The sequence below is a fragment of the Barbus barbus genome, assembly GCF_936440315.1.
Source record: "Barbus barbus genome assembly, chromosome: 32".
Taxonomy (NCBI): Eukaryota; Metazoa; Chordata; class Actinopteri; order Cypriniformes; family Cyprinidae; genus Barbus; species Barbus barbus.
In genome coordinates, this window is record NC_136760.1 from 8,352,307 (window position 1) to 8,368,249 (window position 15,943).

Here is a 15,943-nt window from a genome sequence, read left to right on the forward strand (position 1 = left end):
TCAGCCAGCTGTGCCACTTCCTCTCTGTAGTGCGTTTCATCGTTGTTGCTGATGAGACCTACCACTGTTGTGTCATCAGCAAACTTGATGATGTAGTTGGAGCTGAACTTGACAGTGCAGTCGTGGGTCAGCAGTGTGAAGAGCAGCGGGCTGAGCACACAGCCTTGTGGGGCACCTGTGCTCAGTGTGGTAGTGCTCGAGGTGTTGTGGCCGACACGGACTGACTGAGGTCTTCCGGTTAGAAAGTCCAGGATCCAATTACACAGGGAATTGTTAAGGCCCAGCAGGTTTAGTTAATTTATGAGCTGTTGTGGGATTATTGTGTTGAATGCCGAGCTGAAGTCAATGAACATCATTCTAACATAGGAGTCTTTATTTTCTAGGTGGGTAAGAGCCAGGTGGAGGGTGGAGGAAATTCCATCGTCCGTAGAGCGGTTTGGACGGTATGCAAACTGGAGCGGGTCGAGTGTGTTGGGGAGGCTGGTTTTGATGTTGTGCATGACTAGCCTCTCAAAGCACTTCATGATGATTGGAGTCAGTGCTATGGGACGGTAGTCATTTAGACAGGACACAGGTGATTTCTTTGGTACCAGTATGATTCTTGTGGATTTGAGACATGTGGGGACGACTGCCTGGCTCAGCGAGGTGTTGAAGATATCTGTAAGCACATCTGTCAGCTGTGCAGCACAGTCTCTCAGAACACGGCCAGGTATGTTGTCAGGACCCGCAGCCTTGCGTGGGTTAATCCTAGATAGGGTCTTCCTTACGTCGACTGGAGACAGACAGAGCGCCCAGTCGTTGGGAGGTGTGGGCAATTTTTGTGCAGGTGTGTCATTCTGCATTTCAAACCGTGAATAAAAGTGGTTGAGTGTGTAACACGGCAAAAGTTGTCAGTATAACACTGTGTTATATCACTCTGAATAGATAGAGGGCTAGGTTCGACTCTTGGGAGGATAAAAATGAAATTTGGGCCAAATGGTATGAAGCAGCTAACAGCCAGCACATTTATTGCACATATAACAAAAAAAACAAATAATAGAAGAACAAATTAGTATTTTGCTGCATTGTCCCAACACAACACTGCTGAAATGGGGAAAAAAATCGATATTTAGTCCAGGTTGTGCATAACAGGTCCGAGGAAGCAAAGAAAGAGAAGAAGAAAAAAAGAAAATGTCCAAAAGTCCTCCTGGTTCCTTTGCAAGTTGGTGTGTGTGTAATGTAAGATGAATGTATGCACAAGGCCTTGTTTTATCCTACTACCCGGGTAGTGTGTGTATGAAGTAACAGCTTAGCTGTAATTGAAAAGAATCCCACGATGCAGACTGGTCCGAGTTGAACGTCGGCAGCAGGCCGTTCACAGAATCACAGGGTCTGGCTCGCCATAGCTCACAAAAGCTCACAGTTGATCATGTCACAGGGTGGAATCGGGCAATCAAAAAAACAGTCTACACAGAACAACACAATTCAGAGTTAACATCTCTTAAGATTTCCTATTAACTTTTCACAATAACTCCATACAAGTAAATAAATTGTCAGAAGCATCACTCACAAGCTTCACTCACACGTGTTAGCTTAGCAATCTAAGGTCAATACACGCGAGCACACTAAACGCACAAATAAATCTGTTTAACACAGGTTGATTATCTGCATCTTAAAATACTCACTTTCATGTATAAATCTTTTTTTTTCTTCCCATAAGTAAACAGGGAACATCATAAAATTTAAATTTAAAATAAAATTTAAAATTTAACAAAAATAAAATCTATTCGTTTCCCTGATCTCCATTTGCAAATAGTGCATTGAAATACAAAAAAACATTCAATAAACACTTTTTAACTGTTTTTTTTCTTGTAACGTTACACTGTAACCCATATACAATTTTTCGATCACTGATCAGTTAAAACACATCAACTTAACATTTCTGTTAACACAGAAACTCACCAGAGTTTGTAGAAATAACTTCTCGATCGACATCAATATGAAATCCTTTTGAAACCCATGAACAATAGGCCCTTTTCACAATGACGTCAGCTAACTTCCACTTTTCTGCAAAGCAGTGGATCCGTACTTCCGTTATACCTTTACACCGGAGACTTCTCGGGAAAATGCGGGAACAACTTGAAATCTAAAGACGTACGCTAAGAGTTAACTAATAATGTTAATGTACTTACAGTCGGGTTCTTTTGCGAACGTTATTCTACATCTTTGCTTTAGATGGTTGGAGGCTAACCTGCAGCAATGTTATAGATTTGAGTTCAGATTTGTATGATAACGTTTACGTCTCCACACAAAATATAGCCTACTTAAAATTTTTTCACTTATTTCGGTTTATTCCCTGGATAATTTATTTTATTTCAGTTGCTGTTAATATCGTAATAGTGAGTACACTGTAAATGTTCATGCAAGTGTTGTTATTCTGCAATAAAAAAAGACAAATGTCATTTTTTTTTTTTTTTTACTATGGGAAAAATCGCATGGACACAAATCATATTTTTTATAATAAATATTCTCATATTACAAGTTTCACATCCATAAATGCAAGTGGTCTGAAAAGAAACCCAGTATTATCCAGTTCAAGAATAGGAAACAGTGGACATAACATGGGCCTTTTTTCATAGATGTTTAGAAAATAGGAAGGAGGAAGTCAAGTGATGTCATGTTTATATCAAAATTAATGATTTTTGTTGAAGGGTATAACACCAGTGACACAACTCCATGGGACCACCGTTTTCATTATACATTTTATCATATTTATTCAGCATTTATATATATTTTTGACCTCAAAATAAAGCACTTGCTGCTCATCATTGTTGTGGGGACAAGCAGTTTTGTGGTGCTTGGAATTCTTTATAATTAATTAAAAAACAAATATTGCAACATTGATGGCTCAATAAGGTGTAATTTTTCAAATAACATTGTTTCATTTTAAAATATAAAGAATTTTTTATATATATATTCAAGTGTAATATTTCTGTAAAGGCTAGGGACAGAAAAATAGACATTTCCATAGAATGACCCATTTATTTATTTATGAATTAAATTGTGTCATGTTTATCAAAATAAAGTGGAAAAATATAGACCCCATTTTATTGATATTTAAATAGTACAGGCTTATGTTGAATATTCTTGTACATACAGACGCTGTATTAAGCAGTACATAAATTATTGAATGTATAGTCTTTCTGTTACCACATGCAAATATCTAAAACATATTTGACAAATATATCTAACAGCAATAAAGACAGCAAACACTGCGCAAGAGTCGCGGAAATCAGAAAGTACAACTTCTCCGTTCACAACTCCTCCCTCGACTTCAAGAGGCAAATCTCGCTGATAGGTATTCGGTAAGTTCATTTGAGATGCCAGACGCCTCGTCTTGAATGAGGACGAGAGTAGAAAGCTGCAGTCATCCTTTAATCGTATTTGTGGCAGATGTACAAGTGTCTAGTTGAACTCCATACTGGTAGCGATAGCGCTTTACCATGCGGGCGGAAGTAAAAATACCCTGCTTCGACTCAAAACGGAAGTTGCGTGACGTCATGTGAAAAGGGCCTATTGAACATACTCCTGTGTACCAGCTCGGGGACCGGACCAAGATGGCGGTGTGAGTGCACGTATGCTTCGGAGCTGTTCACCTTCAGACTTGCATATTAGTGAATCATAGTTACTTTAAGTATTTTTTTGGAGAGACATTGATACAGATTTGAGTGCACCGTGTCAACTTATTGTTAATGTTGTATCGTGTAGAATTCTCGCCTCTTAACGACACACGTGGGGGAAAACCTCGGCTATCAGCATAGCTAGCTAGCATACCACAACTACGGCAGCATGCAGGTACCGACGGACAATCCGCTTGTGAACAACCTACACGACTACTGTATGGCGGATGCTCCTGTGTTCTCCCTCGGGGACCCAGATTTCCCCTCTCTCCCCATAACTCCTTCCACAACTCCCTCTAAACCTCCTGCACCAAAAAAAATGAAGCTGCAGCGCTCCGTGGATCTAGACAGTGAAGGTATTGTGCAGAGAATCTCAGTCATTTTCAACACTAGACTCGACTCTCTGGAAAAGAATGTGGAGAGAATGATTTCCAACAATACACTGAAGATTGAGGGGCTAAAGAAGACTGTTGATTTTGCCTGCGCTGAGATTCGTGAAGTGAAAGGTAAAGTGACACACATTGATGACCGAGTCAACGTGGTGGAGAAAAAGACGAGCCTATTGGAACAACGAATTACTGAGCTGGAAAACTATTCGCGACGGTGGAACCTGAGACTCTACGGTTTGGCTGAAAACAAAGACCAGAACGTCCGCCAAGAGGTTATACACATCTGTCAGTCCATCCTGCCGGCGCACAAGGCCAAACTCCCTGATGTTATTGACTCAGTGCACCGTCTTGGCCAACTAAAGAAAGATGCCACCAAGCCTCGAGGGATATTTCTACAGTTTGGTGCTCGTATTTACCGCGACGCTGTCTGAAAGGCTGCAAAGAAGTCCACCTTCCTGCAAAACAACAAGCTACGTTTTGCCGAAGACCTGTCCCCAGCAGTCAGAGAGCGAAGGATGCAACTGTGGCCACTGGTGGCCAAAGCGCGTGAACAAGGGAAAGCTGCTTACTTCGTGGGAGCTCGAGCCTTTGCTAACGGGACTGAACTGTTTCCAGAGACTTGAAAGTGGTAAACGTCACACATGTCATATGTGCCTTAAGCCGAGTTAAGCTATAATTTCCTAATTGCTTTTTCTCTGTGTGTATATTTTTCTATCTGTTCTGATAAACACTATATTTTTTTTATTATTTTTATACGGGTTGATGAGCACTTTAATGACACTCAACTGAATATGTTTACAAGACAGCTTCTTTTACATCTTGTTCAATTATTTGCATTGCTCTATAGACTAGCATTTTATGTCTGTTAAGTGCTAAGAACTGGTATGTGATAAGCTAGGTATCTAGCTAGGTATTATCCTAGGTATCGCCTGAGTTTTCACTGTTTCACTAAGTTTCGCTATGCACCCTTTTTTTAAGTTAGTTGGTGCAGCTCCTTTCAGTAAGGTTAAAAAATCTAATTTCATCCAAACTTTACTTATTACATTGTTCTATCCGTTGTTGTTAATACGTCTTTATCTATCTTTACTCTCAATGCCAGGGGGATAAGGAATATTGTTAAGCGCAAGGCGTTATTTTTGTTTGTCAAGCAGCACAAATCTGATTTTTGTTTCATTCAAGAGTCACACTCAGTTCCAGACGATGGTAGATTATGGAGATCCCAAAAGGGGAATGATCTGTGGCAGGCTCATGGGTCTGAACATTCTGCTGGTGTTGCGACTCTAAAATATAATTTTCCAGGGACTATTCTTTTATCTGTCAGTGATACATCAGGTCATTTTATTTTTCAAGTATTAACCATTGAAAATTTTACTTTGATAGTTGTTAATATATATGGCTATAATTCTAACCATGAGAACGACATAATGCTTGAAACATTAGAGAAGCATATACAAAATACCCTTAATAACTTTCCAAATTCAGGTATAGTAATAGGGGGGGATTTTAACATGATTCTGGATCACAATATTGACTGTTGGCCTCCACATGTTTCCACTGCAGTAAATGATAACTTAACATTATTTATGCAAAAATTTAACTTGATAAATGTATGGACATTTAACAATCCTAACATAAATGCCTTTACTTGGAGTAATAGAAGTGCCACCAGACGTTCACGATTGGACTATTGGTTAGTCTCTGATCATTTGAATATTGATAAAATATCAGTTAATATAATCACAACCCCATTAACAGATCATAATGCAGTCTCCATCTTTATCCCCTTGCACTCTGCCCCCTCCACTAGATGTAGGAATGCTTACTGGAAACTAAACAGCTCGCTTCTTCAACACGATGAGGTTAAATCAGAAATAAAAAATCTAATATTGAAATTTTGGAATAAAGCAAAGTCCGAGGATGCTTTTGGTAGCAATTGGGAACTTCTGAAATTTAAAGCTGGCCAATACCTGAGGAATTATGGTAGTATCTTAACCAAAAATCGTAAATTGGAGGAAGAAAGAGTGGTCTCTAAAATAATTTCCTTGTACCAGAAGGACCCTGCTGATTTATTAGAAGAGGAACGACTAACTTTAATTTCGGAACAAATTAAACCAAATGAGATTTACTCCAACAAAGCAAAAGGTGCCTTTATAAGGTCAAGAAAAAGGTGGATTGAAGAAGGGGAGCAGAACTCTGCCTATTTTTTCGGCTTAGAAAGATATCATGGGAAATTTAATTTAATCCAGCAACTTAATATTAACGATACTGTAACTGATGATTCAACGAGCATAGCTGTTTTCTGTGCGGACTTCTATAGAAATTTATACAAGTCCAAATATTGCCATCAATCAACCACTACATTCTTGAACTCTCTTATCGTCACTCCAATCTCTCAAGATGATAGGAAACTCTGCGATGACCATATAACCTTGCAGGAAATTACATTTGCAATTGAACATTGTAAAACGAATAAATCTCCGGGTGTTGATGGCCTTTCTGCAGAGTTTTATCAGGCTTTTACACAAGATTTAGCTCCCTTTCTACTTGAAGTAATATTAGAAAGTATTCTTTTAATATCAGGATTCTCATGAATCCTGATGTTCAATCAGGATTCATGAGAAAAAGACACATCTCAAACAATATTCGTCTTGTATTAGATATAATTGATGATTCATTTTTATGCCTTGATGATAGTTTTATCTTTTTCTTGGACTTCTACAAAGCCTTTGACACAGTAGAGCATAATTTTATTTTTCAAACTATTGAGAAATTTGGTTTTGGTGATTTTTTTTGTAAAGCTGTTAAAACATTGTACTGCAAAGGCAATAGCTCTATCAAATTAAAAAATGGGACATCCCCAAGATTTGAGTTGCAAAGAGGCATCCGACAGGGCTGCCCTGCCTCCCCCTACCTATTCATTTTATGTACTCAACTTCTTTCCACCCATATTAAAAATAGTGCTTTAATAGGAATTTCAATTGCAGAAAGAGAAGTTATCCTCACCCAACTAGCAGATGATACTACATTATTTTAAAAAAATGCCAGCCAAGTGCCAATCGCTATCAAAACAATAGAAATATTTTCTGCAGCTTCTGGGCTTTGCTTAAATCTGAAGAAGTGTGAACTTTTTTCCCTTAAAGAAAGCAACACCTCCCAGATCTGTAGCATACCAATCAAAGATAAGGTCACTTATCTTGGGATTACTATAATGAAAAATGAGGAGGAGAGATGCTCAGTAAACTTTAATTTGATTAGTGATAAGACAAAGAAAAAGCTAAATCAATGGCTGCAGAGGGATTTATCCTTGAAAGGACAAATATTGCTGGCAAAGGCAGAAGGTTTATCCCGTCTTACATATGCAGCTATCCCCTTGTTTGTCAACAAAAAGCTCTGTAATTCCATTGACAATTCACTTTTCAATTTTATTTGGAAAAACAAGACGCATTATGTGAAAAAACCTGTTATTATGAACACTGTTGAACGTGGTGGTCTAAACTTTCTTGATTTTACAACCCTTAATTGTACTTTTAAAATAAATTGGATAAAGCATTTTCTGAAAAATCCCACATCTACATGGAATTTTATACCTAATTATATTTTCTCGAAGATTGGTGGTCTAGAATTTTTACTTTTATGTGATTATAAAATAGAAAGAATCCCCTTAATTTTATCTAAATTCCATAAACAAATGCTCTTAGCATGGTCATTAATCTACAAACATAATTTCTCCCCACATAGGTGCTTCATCTGGAATAATCAGTTTATTAAATTTAAGAATAAATCCTTATTTTATAAAACTTGGTTCAATAATAACATAATTCTAGTATCCCAACTTTTAAATGATAATGGATTATTGCTGAATTATTCTGAATTCCTTCACACTTTTGGCATTCCAATCACCCCAAGAGAGTTTGCAATTGTTATGGATGTCATTCCATCTGGTATTTTAACTCTCTTAAAAGGGGCTGGAAAACCAGATTGCCTACCAGATTTGGACCCTAAGCTGACCTCAGTTGGTAATATTTGTTTCGCAACCACAACGAGGAATAATAATCGTAATATTCGCTCTTTATTCCAGAGAGATGTCACCAGCGCCCCTAATGTTGTTCCCTATTGGTCTAACTTTGTTGACAACCTGAATTGGGGTAATATATGGATCCTTCCTTACAAATACCTCCTTACGTATAAAGTTAGAGAAATCTCTTTCAAACTCATACATAGGTATTATCCTGCTAAGCATTATCTCCTTAGGTTTAAGCTTGACATATGTGTTAAATGTTCTTTATGTGGAATGTGTCCAGAAACAATGGTACACCTGTTCTGGCAATGTCCCTACACCGTCACTTTCTGGAAAGATCTGTCCCGATACATTACTGTTAAACTTGTTGCTGATTTTTCTTTGTTGTGGAAAGATGTACTGTTTGGTTTCCATGATAATAAAAGTAAAAAACAGAAAGAAATATACCTAACTAATCTGTTGATCATTTTAGGGAAATTTCATATTCACAAAGCCAAATTTAGTAATTCTAAACCTTCTTTTATTGCTTTTGGTAAGGAGACGGAACAGTACATCAAATCCATCCATGATTCAAAAAATAAGAAGGCTGCTAAAACCATTCAGTTGTGCTCTATCTTTAATGTATTTATTTGAAACTCCCCCTGGCTCTGCTCTGGTTTATATTTTTTTCTCTGTATTAATGACTCTATTTGTGTATTCTTATTTCTTGTTTAAATAAAAAAAAAAAAACTCCTGTGTACCAGCTGAAAAGTTTTTTTTTCTTCTCCTAATCTCTACGTCTCAGTTAACGAATTCATACAGCGACCCCTACAGGGAAACTACGGTACTGCATCGAATTTAACAGTGTAAAACTCTAGGGGGTTACAAGTGCATAGGGGAAGGATATGTCCTCATCACAGGCCTGTGGCGGGGGCTTGTAGTCAGTGATGGTCTGAATGGCTTGCCACAGGCTCCGTGTTTCTCTGCTGTCTGTGAAGTGATTGCTGATTTTTTGAGCATATGACCGTTATGCATTTTTAATGCCACAGGACAGACTGGCTCTTGCTGTTTTGAGGGCTGCTTTGTCTCCTGATCTGAATGCTTCATCTCTGGTATTTAGCAGCCCACGAAACTCTGCTGTCATCCATGGCTTCTGGTTTGCACGTGTGGTGATGGTCTTGGTGACTGTCACATCATCAGTGCACTTTTTGATGTAAGCAGTCACAGTTTCAGTGTACTCATGCAGGTCTGTGTGGTTGTTGTAGGTGGCTGCCCCTTTAAACATGTTCCAGTCTGTGCACTGAAAGCAGTCCTGTAGTGATGTGGCATTGTCTGGCCATACTGTGATCTGCTTTTGAACCGGTTTGGCGAGTTTGAGAAGTGGTCTATATGCTGGGATTAGCATAACAGTGATGTGGTCTGAGTACCCGAGGTGGGGGCGGGGTACAGCCTTGTAAGCGTTCTTTACTGTTGTGTAAACAACGTCCAGTGTGTTGTTTCCCCTTGTTGCAAAGTTGACATGTTGGTAGAACTGTCTTTAAGTTTGCGTGGTTGAAGTCACCGGCTATGATGAAAAAGCCATCAGGGTTATTTGTTTGTTGTTCACTGATGGCGCTATACAGTTCACGAAGCGCGTCCTTAGCGTTTGCACACAGGGGTATGTAGACCATGACAATAACAATGACCGTGAACTCCCGCGGCAGATAGAACGGTCGACACTTCACAAACATAAACTCCACCATCGATAAACAGTGTTTTGATAATACCGCAGCATTGTTACACCAGTCTTTGTTGATATACACACACAAGCCACCTCCTTACCAGATAGTGATGAATCTCTATCCGCTCGGTAGCTGGTTAGCCCATGCTGCTGAATGGCGGAATCCGGGATGTTGTCGTTTAGCCATGTTTCAGTGAAAACAAACACACAACAATCCCTTGCCTCATGCTGTGTAGACCGACTGAGTTGAATTAAGTCCAGTTTGTTTTCCAGAGAGCGAAAGTTTGAGAGCATGAGTGTTGGAAGAGCCGGTCTTGTGGGGTTAGCTCTTAGCCTAGCTCGTATACCTCCACGCTTACCTCGCTTTCGTCCTCTCTCACACCGCTTGCGACGCTGCCTTGTGCGGGTAACGTCAGTAGGCGAGGCCGCGGTCTCGAGGTCCGGCTCCAGCAGTAAACAAAGGCCTCGTAGCTTCTCAGTAGCCGCCGGCGAGAGTTGTTGTTTGTATGCGTTGCCGATATCCAAAAGACTTTGGCGATCATAGATGAGTTTTGGGGTGATTTCCGTATGAGTTAGCGGTAAACTGACACTATTTGGAGACGAACAGACGACATTAAAAGACATAAAAGCACCGTCTTTGGGACCCGGAGCAACCGCTGCGTCTGATCGCGCCGCCATCTTGGATCAAAATCCTCTAGTCTGTAGATACCCACATAATCAGTTTATAATTGATTGACGGCTTAACCAGACTCAAAAGCCTTCATGTAAAAAGGGGTGATGTACACCTGAAATGATCTGATCAACAGACAATAAATTAAGCATGTAAACGCTTGAATCTGACTTCTTTTTCTTTCATTTTGATTCAAAAACACCTTGCACACATGCTATAAGACACGAATGGGTGTTTATTTACTTATGTATGTCTTACTATCTGGTCAGTGGAAAAGACTAAAAATGTAGTTGTCAGGATTGTGGACTGTCTTGTGTGCGTTTTGCTCCCCATGTGTTCCCTGTGACCCAGTTTTTCCCTCATGTTGATTGTTTATTTGATTCCAGGTGTGTCTCGTCTTCCTCCCTGATTTCCCTGTGTTTATAAGCCCCAGTCCTTTCAGTTAGTGTTTGTAGGTTCTAAACGTCATTCCAAGTGTTGCTGTGTCTCCTACGTGTGTTGCCTATTAATGACTCCCGTGTTTTGAAGTACTCCTTTCTCCGTCGTTCCTTGCTCCTAGTGAACAGTGACAGTAGTAAATATTTGCAAAAAAGCTTATCTGACACGAGTCAGCTTTCCTTGCAATAAAGTTGCAATAATGCTCACTGTAACCTGAAGGTATTGGCTTTCTCTGATAGGCTACTGAATGCAGCGAATGTGTGCTGTGCATGCACTAAAAAATAAATATTAAAAAATAGGATAGAGAAACCGAAAGAGTCTTACATACAATGTAGAACTGACTCGCTTCATGTAAATGGTATGTCAAAATGAGTTCATTTGGAATTATTCATTATTTTAGGCTTCATTATTTTAGTGTAAAACAAAGCTTTAAGACCCAGCACTTGGAAACCAATGCTGGCTGGTTCCTTCAGCAGTGGGTGGAACTTACGGGCAAGCAGTAATCGTATTCACTAGCGCTCACCTACAACTTTAAAATTGTATTTTAGCAAAATAGCTTGAGCAAATGCACACAATGGGCCTCATTCATGAAACACTCGTAAATATAGGAGTAATTTACACTTACAACGGACCTTCCCGAAAACTCTCCTCCGGATTCACAAACGCTTTTTAAACTTCCGATTTGATAGTTAAACATGCATATGTTAATGAATTCCAAACATTTGTGTGAATGCTCATTCACAATTAGCATAATCCCCGCCTATGCATTACAGCTGCGCAAATTGCTGTCCAGGAACGCAGTGGAATATTCTGGTCTACTTTCTCTGGTTTGGCTCCAGTATATTGCATAAATGCAAAAAAGACTAATAGGCCATATGCCTAACAATAAATATTAAATTAACGTGTCCATCAAAGCGTTTAGCCAGCTGAAAAATGCCAGGCGCTTTTCTGAAAACAGCCACAGCGTTTTTCCAGCTGAGACGATTTGGTTGCTATGATTAGGAATATCCACGACAGTAACATATTACTATCTCATTTTGAAGAATATTACTGAATATAAAAATGCAGTAACCGACAATAATTTTTATATTATTATTATTATTTTTTTATTATTATTGAGCGGACTGGCACAGCCTACATAGATTTGACAGCAACATCTTGACATATTGACTTATACATAAGTAGAGATATACACACATATACACAAAAGAAACAGAAAGAGAGAAAATAAAAGAGAAGATAAGAAAAAAAATAGCACAAACAAAACAAAACAAAAGCACAGACCATAGATGTATGGATGTGATAGTTTAAACAGGTACAGATATAAGTTAAATCCATAGTTTCTTGAGTTGTAGTTATTATTATTATACATTCACGTTCTGTGTTTAGCCCTGAGAGCTTATAAAGTATTAATTATAAATGATAAAGATCATCTAAGTTAATACATAATACTTACATACATGACAGATACACATACATACATACATACAATCACCCACATATACAATAATACACCCATACATACAGTACATATACATATATATACATATACATACATAACCATATACAAATATCAATACTACAACCATTACGTCCACCACTGATAATAATAATAACAATAATATCAATAATAATAATGATAATAATAGTATTAATAATGGTAATAATGTGCAGAATTTATAAGTATCTAAAAAAACAGGATATCCTCATAGTCAGTTATCTTATAGCTACCATATAGTTATAATATAATCGTAAAGTCAATTACACACACTTGTATGCACGTACATACATGTTATATTCATCATGCTTTATTCTTCTATTGTAAAGGCAGTTCATGTTTATATATAATGGGACTTAATCGTGAGACTTAATTGGGACATCAGATCACCAGCAAGGTTTATTCAATATGATAAGAGCAGAAATATGAAAGTTGTATTAAATCTGAATAACTGGTTTTGTGTTTTTGTTGTATGTTGTTCTTGAATTATATGTTCCCTTAGCAGATAGCAATATTAACTCCTCTATTGTTGTTCAGTTGCTGTACAAGTAGGATGATTGGTCGGTGTAGTATTTGTTCCGCCCTCCTCCATTGATTGGACGGCTGGGTAAAAAGTGACAGTGCTGTGTTTTACCCAAAGCTAAACAGTTTATCAACTCTCAGCTATAAAAACAAACAAACAAAAAACAGAGCAAACGAACTTGTAAAATATTATAATGGCAGTGCATCAAAATTCAGTGTCTTCAGTTTGCCAAAAAGAACACAGAACGTTTTACGCACCATTTACAGGTGGTAGGGAGCAGGTGTACATTTCTTTTGTACCAACTAACATTTTGAAAATACGAACACTTTCATGAATCCGACAACTTTACGAACGATTTACACAAAAATTTGTTCTGCTCGTGTTTCATGAATGAGGCCCAATGTGATTAATATCTATACAGTAAGCCTAGCAGCCTGTCAGACCTTAATGCTCTTTATCTTAATAGAAGTAGCTTTATTCATTATATCCTATTATTTTATTAGTATTATTGGTATAACATTTTTACATTGAATGACCAATAATGTCTCAAGCACTACCACCAGCTCATAATTCTTTTAAAATTTAATATGACAAATATGCTTTCATTTTAGTTTTATTTAGTTTTATTTATTAAATTCTATTATATATAAATGCTTGATTTACTGATGTTTCTTAAATGTTTTGTAGTTATGCTTTCAGATGATCACATACAGGATAAATGTAAAATGCTGTGTCATCTTGTGAATTGATTTGATTTTTAATTATGATATCTAAATTAAAATAAAATCATCAACTTTTTTGTATTTACTCAAAACATTTATGTAAAATGATCATGTAAATGAATTCAACAAAAAAAAAAGCCACAAACTGTTCCCTTTTTATTAAAAAAGACAAAAAAACAATAATAATTGCATTGAAGATGGTGAATAAAATCTAGGACTGGTGTTCTGTCATGTTTTAGAAAGACAGCAACTGAAAGGCAAACTGACCTTATAATGTCCTTTTTCTGGAAAAAAAAAACAAAAAACAAAAAACATTGCAACAGGGGAAAGGATATAAATAGCCATTAGTGGGTTTGACCAAGCTGTGTCGACACGACCACACTTGGATGGCTTTGCCAACACTCGGCCAGTAAAATGCCTTGGCCCAGGGCATCCAGCCGGCCTGAGGAATGGCAGGACAGCAGGCTGGACCTCTGGATCGTCACTGTCTCTCTAATGTCCTGCCAGCCAACCACCAAGCCATATCCAAGCTGGATATGATAGACAATCTGGCTACAGACAACAACAACAGACATGTCACGAAGATTTCTGGGCCCACCAAATAACAATGGACTTGAATACATAAAATTTGACAAAAACCTGTCTACCCTTCCGCTTTGTCTAGTTCTCTGATAATAGGTAGAAATAGTCATACAGATAAAAACTAATAACTGCCTTTTAATCTCTGACTTATGCCAGAAGCTCTTTGCATAATCACAGACTATTAGCAGCCATGCTGCCAACGTGCAAATTATACAATGACTTTTTAGGGACTTTTTAAAAGGAATTTCAATGGGGTGCAGTCTGCTGGGCTTCGTCTAGACCTACCCGAATTGTCTTTATTTATTTTTTAAATATCCAAGATATTTTTTTCTTTTCTTTATTAAAAAAATAAATAAAAATTGTGACATATTTGTGGTAATAAATTTATAAATGATGACATGTTTATGTTTTTCATTTAATTGTGCAATCATAAGCCTAATGAATGAAAAATGTTTGAGCAGACAATTGCTGTTATGGTTACCTTATCCCGGTCTCAAGAGAAGCCATAATAACTCCTAAAATATGGTGAAATTGTTAGAAATGGATTAAGTCTGAACCTAACCATAAAACCCAGCTCCAACCATGACTGTATAACAAAAATCCCTATAAAAATTCATATACTTTGTACAACCCAGGTCATATAATTTGACTTTCTAGAACAAGTTATTACAAGTGTTAGTTACCTCCTCAGGTCAATGCAAGTGTCTGACCAACCTGTAATCAAACTACGATTACTGAAATGTTTGAAACACATGCATACAGTATACCGTATGTTTAGGATTGGTAAGAAAATTATCTTGCTCACCAAAGCTTTTGTTTGATCAATACAGTAAAAACAGTAATATTGTGAAATAATTTTGCAATTTAAAGATTTTTACAATTTCAAAATTGACCTATTATTCAAAAATCACTTTTATAAGGTGTTTGAACACAGTTGTGTGGCTGCAGTGTGTGAAAACAACCAGTCTATAATGGTAAAAATCCACCCACTCATTTTTTTATAATCTAAAAAAATAATAAACAGTCTCTCCAGACCAGCTGTTTCAGATTCTTCCTCTGTTCTCGTCACCGAGGGGAAAAAGTCCCGCCCATTTGTGACACTGCCCTATAAGCATAGACAGCCCTGAGTTGATCAGTTTAGTACATCTTTGTTGAACAAAAGTATTAACTTCTTTTGGTGAATTGATGTATGCCAATACATTACACTCACTTCCTTTGAGTGGGTTCAAGACTTCCCTAAGAGGGTCATACTCCCTAAACCCTAAATGTTTTGCACAATGGAGCTTGGTTTTTAATTCAAAGCTTGTCAGAGCATCATCACAGCCAATAGAAACCTCTGAGAAAGGCGCCTCCAAACTGACTGTTATACAAACTTCAATAACATTCCGGTCTGACCCCATATATTAACTGATCAATTGAAAAACAGGACATGGATGAACAACCCGCAGTGGGCCTACTGCAGAAATTGCAGGAATGTGAGATGCTGCAAGTACCAGTCTGGGGGCAGTGACAGCAGCGTCTGTTCTGACTTAGAATCCAATCAGTGAACGGAAGGCTGAAGTGTGTTCTGAGCTGTGCACTTGTCACTGGAGAAAAAGATAGTGGGAGAGGGGATGGGAGGAATGAGGACGAATGCCAGTTCATCCTTTGCTCATCTGTATTCATGAAGGACAGCTGCAAGCTTTGTATTGCTTATGGATGGAGAGAGCACAGCAAACTTTCCCATCAGGCTGCAGATGGGATTT